Consider the following 15,929-nt stretch of genomic DNA (forward strand, 5'->3'; position numbering starts at 1 on the left):
TCAAACAAACTAACCACTGTGTCATCTGGTATCTCTCAGAAAGCACCTTGAATCCATAATGTATTTTCAAGTAAACCAAAATGTTGCATTAAAATCTCATTAGCAGTACTGGTCAATGTTCTAAGTACGTGAGCCTTATAGTCGTTACATAATCGTGCAACTAACAAGGAAGAATGTACACACACAATAACACTGTGTCGTCTGTTCGCAATAACAATGCATTCGTAATTTCTGTTTAAAAATGTTCCCTAGGTTCTAGACTGGATATTTAACTTCAAACATTGTTGCATGTTAACAGTTTCTTAAGTCTGACAAAGCATAGTAGAAACGTGAAGTGAAAAGTTTTATGGCAAAGACTAAGTTAAACAGCAGATTATCATTCAATAAACGGTTTTACATGAGAAATGTGGTGTAAACCTTTACTTTTCCTAGTATGCAGACTTTCAACTGAAAAGCAATTGTCATGTTTTATACGTCGGTAAGGAATGCTAAAATTTTTCTCAAGGTTAGCGTCTATGTCATTTTTCTCTGAACCAGCCGGCGCAAGCGGCTGCCTGCGGTGCGAGTCATTGTCTGTCCCTTTGTTGGTGCGCGTCGTTATTGGGATTAGGAGACCTAGCTTCTACAAATTCACCTTGCCCAGAGGGCCCAGTCCTGTTTAAATCCCGCCAGTTCTGATGAAATTCAGGTCTGTCGTTATGATTATCTCGTCTGTCGTCATGTCGGTAGATTTCATAATTTCTTTCTTGTCGGTCATGTGGTGGAGAATTTCTTCCTGAATCGTAACTACGCGCTGAACTGTTGCGTCTGAAGTTATTCTGTCTCCCTTGATAATAATTGTTTTGATTCCCATATTGTCCGTTTCTAAGGTAATCTCTGTCATATTCACTACTTCGGAAATGCGATCTTTCTCTGTAACTATTGTTACTCTGCCAGTGGTTGTCATATGGGTGGTGCCTGTTTTGGTCACGATTTGTGTGGTGAGAATAGCCTTGTCGCGTCCAGTTATCGTTTCTGTCGTCACGGAATTGTGACGGATGTGACCTGTAGTGATTGTTTTCCTGTTTTCGCATCCCGCGACTGTCTGTGTCAATTTCTAATTCTTGTAGGAGTCCCTGAAAAGCTTCAATGTCGTCTTTGCAACGTCCTGCCAAAATAATATGTCGTAAATGTTCAGGCAATTTGATTAAGCAAATGCGGATGAGTTCTGAGGGGCTGTATGGGTTCGACAGGTACTGATTCTTGTGCAACATGTCTTCAAAATATTTCACAAGACTGGAAAATTCAGATTGTTCGAAATGTTTCATCATTATGATGCCATGTTTTACTCGGTCTTGTGTGGCTTGAGACCAATATGCTGAGAGGAAGGCATGGTAAAACTATCCTTCACTGTGGCAATCGTGAATGACCGATCGCATTCTTACAGCTGGTTCATTCTCTAAGTAGCCACACATAAATTCTAATCTGTGCTCTAATGACCAGTTGGGAGAAAAACAATGAGAGAATTGATGGAGCCACGCTTGTGGATGAATGTCGTTGCCAGAATTCTTAAATGTTTTGAATTTACGTGTAGTAATGAACAGCTTATAGTCAAAGTCATCATGTCGGCGAGTCGCATATCGGTCATTGTTACGTCGTTTCGGCGGTTCCATTTCAAAATTCGGTGTACCTTGCCAATTTCTTTCATAATTTCCGAAATGCGCTGTGTTATTATTTTGTGGCTGTTCCGTATTTCTATGTCCCTCTTCCTGTATTGGGGCGCGAGTGTCCTCTGAAATACGTAATTCTTGTATTACCTGTGTCAGCTGATCTTGTACTTCCCGGATTTCTCTTTGGTGTTGCGTATTAATCTGATTCTGATTTTGTTTGAATTTCCTAATTTGTTTGCACTCTTCTGTGTCATTCAGATTATCATCTACCTTCGTAGATAAATTAGTGACCTGATCCGAAAGTTCGGCTACTTTCTCCGATAGTGAACACATTTCCTCAGTGTGTTTTTCTGAACCAAGTTTCAGAGTGTCCATTTGTGTTGAAATCGAATCTACTGTGTCCTTTAAGTTTTCTTGAGTTTTTGCAAGTTGCGTAACCGAATCGGTAGATGCAACTGAGTCAATTTTAGCTTGCAAGGTGTCGTGATTTTCATGAACAATAGTTTGCAGTTCTTTTATGGCTGCTTCGTGATTCTGTAATGCATTTTCATGACGCGAAAAAATAGGTTGGAAATGCTCACAAATTTGTGTTTTTACGTCATTACAGACTTTTTGACATTTCGATTCGATGTTATGTAACTCAGTAGTTAAATCTCCACTTGTGTGTTCAAGCGTGGTGTCTAACTTTTGAAGATTTTGTTCCATTGTGTCTAACTTTTTAAGATTTTGTTCCACTGTGTCTAACTTTTTAAGCTTTCGCTGTGTTTGTCTCTGATTTTGTTCCATTGTGTCTAACTGTTGCTGTGTTTGTCTCTGATTTTGTTCCATTGTGTCCAACTTTTGAAGATTTTGTTCCATTGTGTCTAATTTTTGTAGCCTTTGTCCCATTTGTTGCATTAACTGTAATAACAATGCACTGGTGTCTGAAACATGTTCCTCAGTGCTTTTTGGCAGTGAAGTTGCACCGGCAACATTCATATTTTGACAAGCAGAAAATGTTTCTTGAGTCATTTGAGAAAACGGTGAGAACCCAAAACCTTAGTCTACAGTATTTACAATATTGTGTTCTGTCATTCCTGATTCCTGAGGCGAGCTGTTGCCGACTGATCGATCGATAATGCTTCCCTGTTCACTAATTGTTTCACTGCCTACGCCATTGTTTGCTGCCCGCTCCATTTCCCTATGCACAATTACCAAGTTACTATGTTGAACATTAGTTAATTCATTACACAGTGGCGCTACCACACTGCTTTCGTCTTCGCTGTCATTTCTCAGTTTACTTTGAAGTCTAGTGTTACGTTTTTCACACGCCATTATTGTCACAATATTTCACATGACAGCACAGAAAAAAACAATTTGAAGAGCAAAAATAGGGGAACACATTAACATAGCACTGAAAATAATATCTAGTTAATTGCAAGCGCAGCTGCGAAATACTTGCTGCAAATCTACATGCATGCCACAACTGCTTTACTGTACAACAATGAAAGACTGCAACTACAAAGGACATTCTCTCTACAATTACGCGCTAGCAATAAACAATAGCTACACTAATTACACAAACTACAAGAAAAAAATCAGAAGATTCCAGGTTCGAATCCTGGCAGGGTTGCCATATGAAACGTCCCCTTTTGAACAATTTCTACAAGACTGTGCTTAACCTGACACACAATATTTTTAGCGCAACACAATCTGACTTTCAAAAATCGCTACAAAAGAATGGCCCTGACTAACATTAACCTATACGTTTCACAAATCACTTACAAAAATCTTGGTTACTCGAACTACTGCAATACAGCGAGCGCCACTACTGCCAGCTAAATAAAAGATTCAAACTACGGAAGGCACTAACTACTGATAGGCATAGTTAGCAAATGAAAGATTTTAATACAGAACAAACAATGTATTTACCTTAATAGTCATAATATATATAGCAGTTCATGACAAATTACAAAACTCCGCCATCTCTCTCCCCACATCCGCCACTGCTGGCGGCTCACCTCCAACTGCGCAACGCTACGCGCTGTTCACATCCAGCTGCCGCTGCCCAACACTACAATGGCAGACAACAATGCAAACTAGACACAGACTGCGCACAGCACAACCAGTGATTTTTATACAGAAGTGGCATTACCAATAAAAAAACCTAAACAGCCTACTTACATAGCACCCATGCTCCCCACAAAAAATTTTACAAATTGTTTTGGGCAGTGGTCAATAATGATTTGATAAAATTTTTCATAATTACAATAACAAAGATATCAAATGCACACACTTATTGATACAATGATGGTCAAAGCTAAAATTTTCTCACAGTCTATAAAGACAGTCCTGATTCATCACAGTAAAATTACAGTGTTTTTCCTTTTTTTCAAAGTCTGAACAGTAAAAGAAAATGCACACGGAAGTAGTGGATTTCCATGCAGTCTTGAAGAGGTAGTGTTGTCCTTCCAACGGAAAGACAGTGCTGACTCTCGACATGCAGACAAGTAATGGGCCACAACAGAGCAAACCCACAGCAGAGTCATTTGACGTTTTGAAGAATATTGGTAGGTAGGTCATCACAGAGCAGACCCACTGTAGTCCTGGTAGAGATTACGGTATTGGTGGGCCACCAGAGGTGCAGACCCACTGTAGTCCTTGTAGAAATAATGGTACTGGTGAGTCAGCAAACGTGTAGACCCACTGTAGTCCTTGTAGAAATGGCCAGCAGCCATCCGTTGCGACTGTGCAGGTGCACAATCCCCATCGAAGATTCTTGCGGAGAATATAGCAAGTCCATAACCACCACTTGTGCACTTACAAAGTGTTTGGAATCGTCCTTAGAACCAGAAATGCTGTTATCCAGTCCTTGCTGAATTATTAACACACGTGCAAACACTAACAGTCCCTACTTCTCACATATTGTCCATATACTACGACCAACAGAAATGTGTGCAGTGAAATGGAACTTACAAGTTACTTAATTTGATGAATTGGTGTCAAGTACAATTTTATAACATAAGAACACAATAACAAAGGTACAAAACACATCATTAAAATCATAATAATACAGATAACATTTGTAGTAATAGGGGCTTTACAAAAGAATAGAAATAAACATATACATCAGTGTTACAGGAATTATGACGTAAGTAAATACATAAAAGATCAGAATAACTTTTGAAACATCACCTTCACATATGAGCAACAAAACAGAATAAATAATGTCTCAACATCTTTACAAAGTAAATAACATAGTATTAGGAAAATTCTACAACATAGTTCTCATCAGCTACATACATAAATACAGGAAAAACACAAATACACAAGGGTACACAAACATATAGAGGGATGACACAAAAGGAAAGGACAGGGTTTGTTTTACTGCAGTATTTTGCATGGAGATCTCCCTTTGTTCATCATTATTCCCAAAAGTACTATCTAAGCCTGCTTTCTGTATTCTGTTCACATCCTCTTTCAAAATAGTTTTTCTCCACTGTACACTACTTTTTTTTTGGCCAAACCATTTTCTTATATCTTCTCAATGCATTTCTTCCAATTCATCATAGTTTCTTATATAGTCTACCCCCTCTTAAGCTAACTTAAATCTACTGAGCTCAGATGCTAAACTAAGGGACGAGGCAATGCAGCAGCACAAAACAATTAACACAAACAGAAATGATAAAAAATACAAAAGGCAAAGCAAGCAGCATATATTACAACTAATATAAGGCAATGAGCAGCAAACAAGAAAAATAAATACGTAGTAAAACTTGCTTAACAGCGTAATACAAAGTCAAATTCAGTAACATTATGCCTGGCAACCAGCAGCAGAAAATGAAATAACTTATACCTAAACATGACAAAGCTCAAGCAGAAAAAATAGTACACTAAAGACAACAATGCATATAAGGGAAATGTCTATTCACATCTTAATGACTATGTAATTAAAGTGGTGCACCACAACAACTTATTGTAAAAAAAATATTACCATGTACTTGAAAAGAAAATTATGTGTCCAGTTACTGTTACTAGTCCCTTCTTATTGTTCTTTCCTTTCCAAGTGCTCCTTTTTTTAAGAATGTGGATTACAAAATTATTATTTAATAGATCTGTTGACAGAAAGTGTTCACATTAGCAATTGCATTTTATTTTATAAAAGCAATGCTGCAACACAGCTGGAAACCAGATATCAAATGAAATAAGCAACTATGTACAAAGTAAAGCATAAGAACATCATTCAGTAGTCATGAGGCATTTCATAAGTTAGTAGAAAAATCTCTCAACTAGAGAGACAGTAGTCATAATCAGGTGTATAGACATAAAAATATTTCTCGTCATTTCATTAGGCATTTCAGTAAATATCATAAATTAAGAGCTCCACAGTGTAATCATATGTTTTCAAGTTCGAGCGTGTCGTATTTGCGATGCTTTCTACAAAGGAATGCCAATAGCGAGGATAATGGCCTCTTTTTTTTTTTTTTTTTTTTTTTTTTTGCACCTAATGGCTTTCTGTTGTCAGACGTCTACCTCTCAGCTGGGCGCCCAAAACGCATTACGCCAAGGTCACTTACCTTTCTTGCTGAAATATTTACGATGGCAGTTTCCGCCACAGTGACAGTCTCATATAAAAATATTTCACAGGTCAAGAATTTGGGTTACACATCTGTAGAAACAAAATCCTATAAATATAACAGCATCCAAAAAATTTTCGCCGGCATTGTGATACATTCACGCATATACACACATTTCATAACTCTTAAAGTACGATTCTTGGTTTCCAACAACCTTTTTCACAAACCAGAGTCCCTAACCACTACTCATTATTCCTTACCTTATTACGCATATAAATATTCGTCGACACTTCTTCAATATTTCATCATAACAGATATGTAGCATAATCAAATAACTCATATAGCATCAGCTTACTGATCACAAACATACCACAACAGCATAATACACATAGTCATCGTAATAATAACATCATAACACCTCAGTCAAGTCTCAAAATCGTTGTAGCTTCCTCCAATAATTTCAAAACCTAAAAAAATTCTCTGCTCATGTCAAAAGTGTCATCTGCCTCAAACGCACTTTAAAAATCATGATCCCATACCAAATACATCATTCAAAGCTCTCATAGTATCACAATGGATCTGAAAAAATATGAACAGTTTACAAAGTACAGACAAAATACAGTTTCGTAAGTGTGAAGTTATCCAACTGTGTAATTGCGTAAACATCTGTCACTGACGTAGTAAAAAGAATGTTTGTTTCTCTGTCAAATAATCAGATAGCTGTGTAATTCTGTGTTAGAGAAATATGGTACCGATGTGTAAAGTTTATAAGCAACTACCATATTAGCTAGGGCTCCTTGTGCTTGCCAAACACATGGTACACAAAGTAGGCGTGTACCCCCCTGAGGATTAATGTAATTATACCCTCAGGTGTTACAGATTACAACAATGGAATGAAATTATTACGGAAAACCTTTGTATCATTGTACTTCAAATATCTTTAAAAATAAATGTTTTAAGTATAAAATTAATCACTCAAATACGTGTCCTATAGCGCTAAATGTGCGTCTTGCTGTAAGATAATTCTGTGGAAGTGTCGTAATTATCGTCCTCCGAAAGCTAAGTTCTGCAGAAGTCAATGTACTTACCTCATGATAAACAAAAGTGAATTGCTTTGAGTATAGATATCTTAGTTATTATGCTTATTGCCATGATGAAGAAAGTACTGTGCTGTAACGCATTGTTGTGCTGTGGAAAAGGCTGTCTCCTTGTAGCTATACCACAAAAGTTACTATTAAAATATGTTTTACTTTCCAGAAGAATTCAGAAAAACTGTGCAGATATAAAACAGATACACCGCAAAAGCAACAAGTTAAATTGTGTCACACATTAGTAGCGTCATGGTATAGTCGTGTAGCTGTCAAACAAACTAACCACTGTGTCATCTGGTATCTCTCAGAAAGCACCTTGAATCCATAATGTATTTTCAAGTAAACCAAAATGTTGCATTAAAATCTCATTAGCAGTACTGGTCAATGTTCTAAGTACGTGAGCCTTATAGTCGTTACATAATCGTGCAACTAACAAGGAAGAATGTACACACACAATAACACTGTGCCGTCTGTTCGCAATAACAATGCATTCGTAATTTCTGTTTAAAAATGTTCCCTAGGTTCTAGACTGGATATTTAACTTCAAACATTGTTGCATGTTAACAGTTTCTTAAGTCTGACAAAGCATACTAGAAACGTGAAGTGAAAAGTTTTATGGCAAAGACTAAGTTAAACAGCAGATTATCATTCAATAAACGGTTTTACATGAGAAATGTGGTGTAAACCTTTACTTTTCCTAGTATGCAGACTTTCAACTGAAAAGCAATTGTCATGTTTTATACGTCGGTAAGGAATGCTAAAATTTTTCTCAAGGTTAGCGTCTATGTCATTTTTCTCTGAACCAGCCGGCGCAAGCGGCTGCCTGCGGTGCGAGTCATTGTCTGTCCCTTTGTTGGTGCGCGTCGTTATTGGGATTAGGAGACCTAGCTTCTACAAATTCACCTTGCCCAGAGGGCCCAGTCCTGTTTAAATCCCGCCAGTTCTGATGAAATTCAGGTCTGTCGTTATGATTATCTCGTCTGTCGTCATGTCGGTAGATTTCATAATTTCTTTCTTGTCGGTCATGTGGTGGAGAATTTCTTCCTGAATCGTAACTACGCGCTGAACTGTTGCGTCTGAAGTTATTCTGTCTCCCTTGATAATAATTGTTTTGATTCCCATATTGTCCGTTTCTAAGGTAATCTCTGTCATATTCACTACTTTGGAAATGCGATCTTTCTCTGTAACTATTGTTACTCTGCCAGTGGTTGTCATATGGGTGGTGCCTGTTTTGGTCACGATTTGTGTGGTGAGAATAGCCTTGTCGCGTCCAGTTATCGTTTCTGTCGTCACGGAATTGTGACGGATGTGACCTGTAGTGATTGTTTTCCTGTTTTCGCATCCCGCGACTGTCTGTGTCAATTTCTAATTCTTGTAGGAGTCCCTGAAAAGCTTCAATGTCGTCTTTGCAACGTCCTGCCAAAATAATATGTCGTAAATGTTCAGGCAATTTGATTAAGCATATGCGGATGAGTTCTGAGGGGCTGTATGGGTTCGACAGGTACTGATTCTTGTGCAACATGTCTTCAAAATATTTCACAAGACTGGAAAATTCAGATTGTTCGAAATGTTTCATCATTATGATGCCATGTTTTACTCGGTCTTGTGTGGCTTGAGACCAATATGCTGAGAGGAAGGCATGGTAAAACTATCCTTCACTGTGGCAATCGTGAATGACCGATCGCATTCTTACAGCTGGTTCATTCTCTAAGTAGCCACACATAAATTCTAATCTGTGCTCTAATGACCAGTTGGGAGAAAAACAATGAGAGAATTGATGGAGCCACGCTTGTGGATGAATGTCGTTGCCAGAATTCTTAAATGTTTTGAATTTACGTGTAGTAATGAACAGCTTATAGTCAAAGTCATCATGTCGGCGAGTCGCATATCGGTCATTGTTACGTCGTTTCGGCGGTTCCATTTCAAAATTCGGTGTACCTTGCCAATTTCTTTCATAATTTCCGAAATGCGCTGTGTTATTATTTTGTGGCTGTTCCGTATTTCTATGTCCCTCTTCCTGTATTGGGGCGCGAGTGTCCTCTGAAATACGTAATTCTTGTATTACCTGTGTCAGCTGATCTTGTACTTCCCGGATTTCTCTTTGGTGTTGCGTATTAATCTGATTCTGATTTTGTTTGAATTTCCTAATTTGTTTGCACTCTTCTGTGTCATTCAGATTATCATCTACCTTCGTAGATAAATTAGTGACCTGATCCGAAAGTTCGGCTACTTTCTCCGATAGTGAACACATTTCCTCAGTGTGTTTTTCTGAACCAAGTTTCAGAGTGTCCATTTGTGTTGAAATCGAATCTACTGTGTCCTTTAAGTTTTCTTGAGTTTTTGCAAGTTGCGTAACCGAATCGGTAGATGCAACTGAGTCAATTTTAGCTTGCAAGGTGTCGTGATTTTCATGAACAATAGTTTGCAGTTCTTTTATGGCTGCTTCGTGATTCTGTAATGCATTTTCATGACGCGAAAAAATAGGTTGGAAATGCTCACAAATTTGTGTTTTTACGTCATTACAGACTTTTTGACATTTCGATTCGATGTTATGTAACTCAGTAGTTAAATCTCCACTTGTGTGTTCAAGCGTGGTGTCTAACTTTTGAAGATTTTGTTCCATTGTGTCTAACTTTTTAAGATTTTGTTCAACTGTGTCTAACTTTTTAAGCTTTCGCTGTGTTTGTCTCTGATTTTGTTCCATTGTGTCTAACTGTTGCTGTGTTTGTCTCTGATTTTGTTCCATTGTGTCCAACTTTTGACGATTTTGTTCCATTGTGTCTAATTTTTGTAACCTTTGTCCCATTTGTTGCATTAACTGTAATAACAATGCACTGGTGTCTGAAACATGTTCCTCAGTGCTTTTCGGCAGTGAAGTTGCACCAGCAACATTCACATTTTGACAAGCAGAAAATGTTTCTTGAGTCATTTGAGAAAACGGTGAGAACCCAAAACCTGAGTCTACAGTATTTACAATCTTGTGTTCTGTCATTCCCGATTCCTGAGGCGAGCTGTTGCCGACTGATCGATCGATAATGCTTCCTTGTTCACTAATTGTTTCACTGCTTACGCCATTGTTTGCTGCCCGCTCCATTTCCCTATGCACAATTACCAAGTTACTATGTTGAACATTAGTTAATTCATTACACAGTGGCGCTAACACACTGCTTTCGTCTTCGCTGTCATTTCTCAGTTTACTTTGAAGCCTAGTGTTACGTTTTTCACACGCCATTATTGTCACAATATTTCACATGACAGCACAGAAAAAAACAATTTGAAGAGCAAAAATAGGGGAACACATTAACATAGCACTGAAAATAATATCTAGTTAATTGCAAGCGCAGCTGCGAAATACTTGCTGCAAATCTACATGCATGCCACAACTGTTTTACTGTACAACAATGAAAGACTGCAACTACAAAGGAGATTCTCTCTACAATTACGCACTAGCAATAAACAATAGCTACACTAATTACACAAACTACAAGAAAAAAATCAGAAGATTCCAGGGTCGAATCCTGGCAGGGTTGCCATATGAAACGTCCCCTTTTGAACAATTTCTACAAGACTGTGCTTAACCTGACACACAATATTTTTAGCGCAACACAATCTGACTTTCAAAAATCGCTACAAAAGAATGGCCCTGACTAACATTAACCTATACGTTTCACAAATCACTTACAAAAATCTTGGTTACTCGAACTACTGCAATACAGCGAGCGCCACTACTGCCAGCTAAATAAAAGAATCAAACTACGGAAGGCACCAACTACTGATAGGCATAGTTAGCAAATGAAAGATTTTAATACAGAACAAACAATGTATTTACCTTAATAGTCATAATATATATAGCAGTTCATGACAAATTACAAAACTCCGCCATCTCTCTCCCCACATCCGCCACTGCTGGCGGCTCACCTCCAACTGCGCAACGCTACGCGCTGTTCACATCCAGCTGCCGCTGCCCAACACTACAATGGCAGACAACAATGCAAACTAGACACAGACTGCGCACAGCACAACCAGTGATTTTTATACAGAAGTGGCGTTACCAATAAAAAAACCTAAACAGCCTACTTACAGACTCAATGCCCAGGCGTATCAAGGCCGTTGTTACGGCCAGAGGTGGTTGTTCTGGGTACTGATTTCTCAGGAAGTATGCACCCAAGTTGCGTGAAAATGTAATCAATGTAATCACATGTCAGTTCTAGTATATAATATATTTCTCCAATGAATACCCGTTTATCATCTTTATTTCTTCTTGGTGTAGCAATTTTAATGGCCAGTAGTGTACATTAGATATATATTTTTCCCAGATTTCTTTCTGTACAACTAGGCGCTTCAGGCGCTTCTAGGCGCTTCAGTCGGCAACCGCGCTGCTGCTACGGTGCAGGTTCGAATCCTGCCTTGGCATGGATGTGTGTAATGTCCTTAGGTCAGTTAGGTTTACATAGTTCTAAGTCTAGGGAACTGATGACCTCAGATGTTAAGTCCAATAGTGCTTAGAGCCATTTGAACCATCCGTCGAAAAACATATTTCAGTTCTTCGATCCAGATACTAGTAGTAAGTCATTTTATACTTCGTATTTATTTTTTGTCCTCATGGTTTGGAAAGCTACTCTCAATTAGCTGAATTGATTTCCATTCTAATTTGAAGGTTGTACCATTTATTCCTTTGTGATACATCATCTTGTACCTGACTGATATAAATTTCTGAGAGTAGGCTCTCCTAATAAGTTAGTTTTCCATAGTATTTCCTTTGCAGTTTTACTTTTTTTTGCGCTGTTCTTGCCCATTTAGTTTCAAGTGTTCCTTCTAATGAAATGATCAGAGTTTATATTCATTTCTCTCATCACTATCACGTCCCGGAATAAGTACACAACTTTTTTATTTGCTATTAAGTATACAATTATTAATCTACATCCGTAAGACTCCCAGCTCAGTTCCTGATTCCCACTATGTTTGAAAAAAGTATTTTTTATTTTCAGTTAGCAAAGTTCACAGAGCTCGTAACATTATTCCATTCTCATTAATTGTTGGCTGTCCGTTTATCGGTAATACGCTGTTGTCTTTCTTTACCATTCGTATCTCCTTCCAAGACAATGCAGACGTTCTTATTTGTAGAAAATAGGACACTTTGTAAGCTCATGCAAAATTTATCACATTCACTATTTCTTGTTTGTTCAGTTGCATACACAGATATAATGCTCATCTATTATCTAGCTGTTTTGAATCTGCATGTTACAGTTCTGTCCTTTACAGTAAAATGTTATCCTGCCCTCCATTTCTTATTTAGAAATATAGCTGCTCTATGTTACGCTAAAGAGCCAAAGAAATGGTAAACCTGCTTAATATCTTGTAGGGTCCCCTCGAGCACACAGAAGTGCCGCAACATGACGTGGCATGGACTGAATTAATGTCTGGAGTAGTGCTGGAGGGAATTGACACCATGAATCCTGCATGACTGTCCATGAATCCGTAAGAGTACGAGAGGGTGGAGATCTCTTCTGAACAGCGCGTTGCAAGGCATCCCAGATATGCTCAATAATGTTCATGTCTGGGGATATTGGTGGTCAGCGGATGTGTTTAAACTCAGAAGAGTGTTCCTGGAGCCATTCTCTCGCAATTATGGACGTGTGGGGTGTCGCATCGTCCTGCTAGAATTGCCCAAGTCAGTCGGAATGAACAGCGGACCTGAATGGATGCAGGTGTTCAGAAACGTGCGTGTCACCCGTCAGAGTCGTATCTAGACGTGTCAAGGGTCCCATTTCACACCAACGGCACACGCCCCACACTATTACAGAGCCTCCACCAGCTTGAACAGTACCCCGCTGACATGCAGGGTCCATGGATTCATGAGGTTATCTCCATACCCGTACACATCCATCCGCTCGACGAAATTTGAAAGGAGACTCGTTCGACCACGCAACATGTTTCCAGTCATCAACAGACCAATATCGATGTTGAAGCGCCTAGGCGAAGCGTAAAACTTTGTGTCGTGCAGTCATCAAGTTTACACGAGTGGGCCTTCGACTCCGAAAGCCCATATCGATGAAACCTTGTTGAGTAATTCGCACGCTGACACTTGTCGATGACCCAGTACTGAAATGGGCTACAATTTGCGGGAGAGTTGCCCTTCTGGTATGTCGAACGATTCTCTTCAGTCGTCGTTGGTCCCGTTCTTGCAGTATCTTTCTCCGAAAACAACGATTTCGAGATTTGACGTTTTACCGGATTCCTGATCTTCACAGTACACTCCTGAAATGGTCGTACTGGAAAATCCCCACTTCATCGCTACCTCGGAGATGCCGTGCCCCATCGCTCGTGCACCGACTATAACACCACGTTAAAACTCGCATAAATCTTGATAACCTACCATTGTAGAAGCAGTAACTGATCTATCAACTGCGTCAGACGCTTGTCTTATTCTGCCTATTTACATATCTCTGTATTAGAATATGCATGCTTATACCAGTTTCTTTGGTGTTTCTGTGTAATAGATACAGCGCAATAAATAAATGTATAACTTCTCGGATCACATGTTCCCTTCTGCTTCTTCTCAGAGTATGAAACTAAACCAGGTCCAGCTTAGCATACTTAGCTTCTCTTAGTAATTCGTATTCCTTATGGACAAGGCCAGGTACATTCCAGGTTCTATATTTACATGGTCTGATACACCAAATCGTTTGTCCTTTAACTTTGCTGATACCGTTACAACTTTATCCGTCTGGTTTACAATGTTAATCTGAAGCTTACCAGTAATATTAATTTTCCCCTGGACACGTTATGAACGCTGCACAAGGGATAGCCCAGTGGTGGGTCTGCCATTTAACTGCTTCCGGGCCAGCAGGGTGCTTTTTCATGGTTTACTCCATTAGGGAAACAGGATTCACTACGCCTTTAGAGCCCTTCCTATCCTATACTGTGGGTAATCATATAACAGAGACGACAAGGTTTTATGTTCTCATGACCAAAGAGCTTTACAAAATGAGACAAATTCCTTGTTTCAATACGAGCCCACGTAAAAAGTTAAGTGAAATTTCTTATTGCCATTGTATGTGCAGAAAAACCTCTCTTTTTTTTCTGTTCTCTCTCTCTCTCTCTCTCTCTCTCTCTCTGTGCGTGTGTGTGTGTGTGTGTGTGTGTGTGTGTGTGTGTGTGTGTGGAATAGCCTGTTTTTTGTCATAAGAAAGTTCAAACTTTGTAAAGCAGATATTTTGTCTTGAGATATTTTTTAGATTAGAGGATTCCCTCCCTAGGCCCGACAAGACGCCTTCTGAGACGCGGCAAGGCAGGAGTAGGCAAAATGCAACAAGGAATAACAGTATTAATGTGCTAATAGTAAACTGCAGGAGCGTCTATAGAAAGACTACTCTCATTAATAAACGGTCACAACGCGCATATAGTACTAGGGACAGAAAGTTGGCTGAAACTAGACGTAAACAATAATGAAATCCTAAACTCAGATTGGAATGTATACCGCAGAGACAGACTGGACAGTGAAGGGGGAGGCGTGTTTATAGCGATAAGAAGTGCAATAGTATCGAAGGAAATTGACGGAGATCCGAAATGTGAAATAATTTGGGTGAAAGTCACTGTTAAAGCAGGCTCAGACATGGTAATTGGATGTCTCTATAGGCCCCCTGGCTGAGCAGCTGTTGTGGCTGAACATCTGAAGGATAATTTGGTAAATATTTCGAGTAGATTTCCCCACGATGTTATAGTTCTGGGTGGAGATTTTAATTTGCCGGACATAGCCTGGGAGACTCAAACGTTCATAACGGGTGGCAGGGACAAAGAATCCAGTGAAATTTTTTTAAGTGCTTTATCTGAAAACTACCTTGAGCGGTTAAACAGAGAACCGACTCGTGGCGATAACGCATTAGACCTTCTGGTGACAAACAGACCCGAACTATTTGAAACAGTTAACGCAGAACAGGGAATCAGCGATCATAAAGCGGTTACTGCATCGATGATTTCAGCCGTAAATAGAAATATGAAAAAAGGTAGGAAGATTTTTCTGTTTAGCAAAAGTGACAAAAAGCAGATTACAGATTACCTGACGGCTCAACACAAAAGTTTTGTCTCAAGTACAGATAGTGTTGAGGATCAGTGGACAAAGTTCAAAACGATCGTACAATATGCGTTAGATGAGTATGTGCCAAGCAAGATCGTAAGAGATGGAAAAGAGCCACCGTGGTACAACAACCGAGTTAGAAAACTGCTGCGGAAGCAAAGGGAACTTCACAGCAAACATAAACATAGCCAAAGCCTTGCAGACAAACAAAAATTACGCGAAGCGAAATGTAGTGTGAGGAGGGCTATGCGAGAGGCGTTCAATGAATTCGAAAGTAAAGTTCTATGTACTGACTTGGGAGAAAATCCTAACAGATTTTGGTGTTACGTCAAAGCGGTAGGTGGATCAAAACAAAATGTCCAGACACTCTGTGACCAAAATGGTACTGAAACAGAGGATGACAGATTAAAGGCCGAAATACTAAATGTCTTTTTCCAAAGCTGTTTCACAGAGGAAGACTGCACTGTAGTTCCTTCTCTAGATTGTCGCACAGATGACAAAATGGTAGATATCGAAATAGACGACAGAGGTATAGAGAAACAATTAAAATCGCTCA

The sequence above is a fragment of the Schistocerca serialis genome, chromosome 5, assembly GCF_023864345.2.
Source record: "Schistocerca serialis cubense isolate TAMUIC-IGC-003099 chromosome 5, iqSchSeri2.2, whole genome shotgun sequence".
NCBI classification, from domain to species: domain Eukaryota; kingdom Metazoa; phylum Arthropoda; class Insecta; order Orthoptera; family Acrididae; genus Schistocerca; species Schistocerca serialis.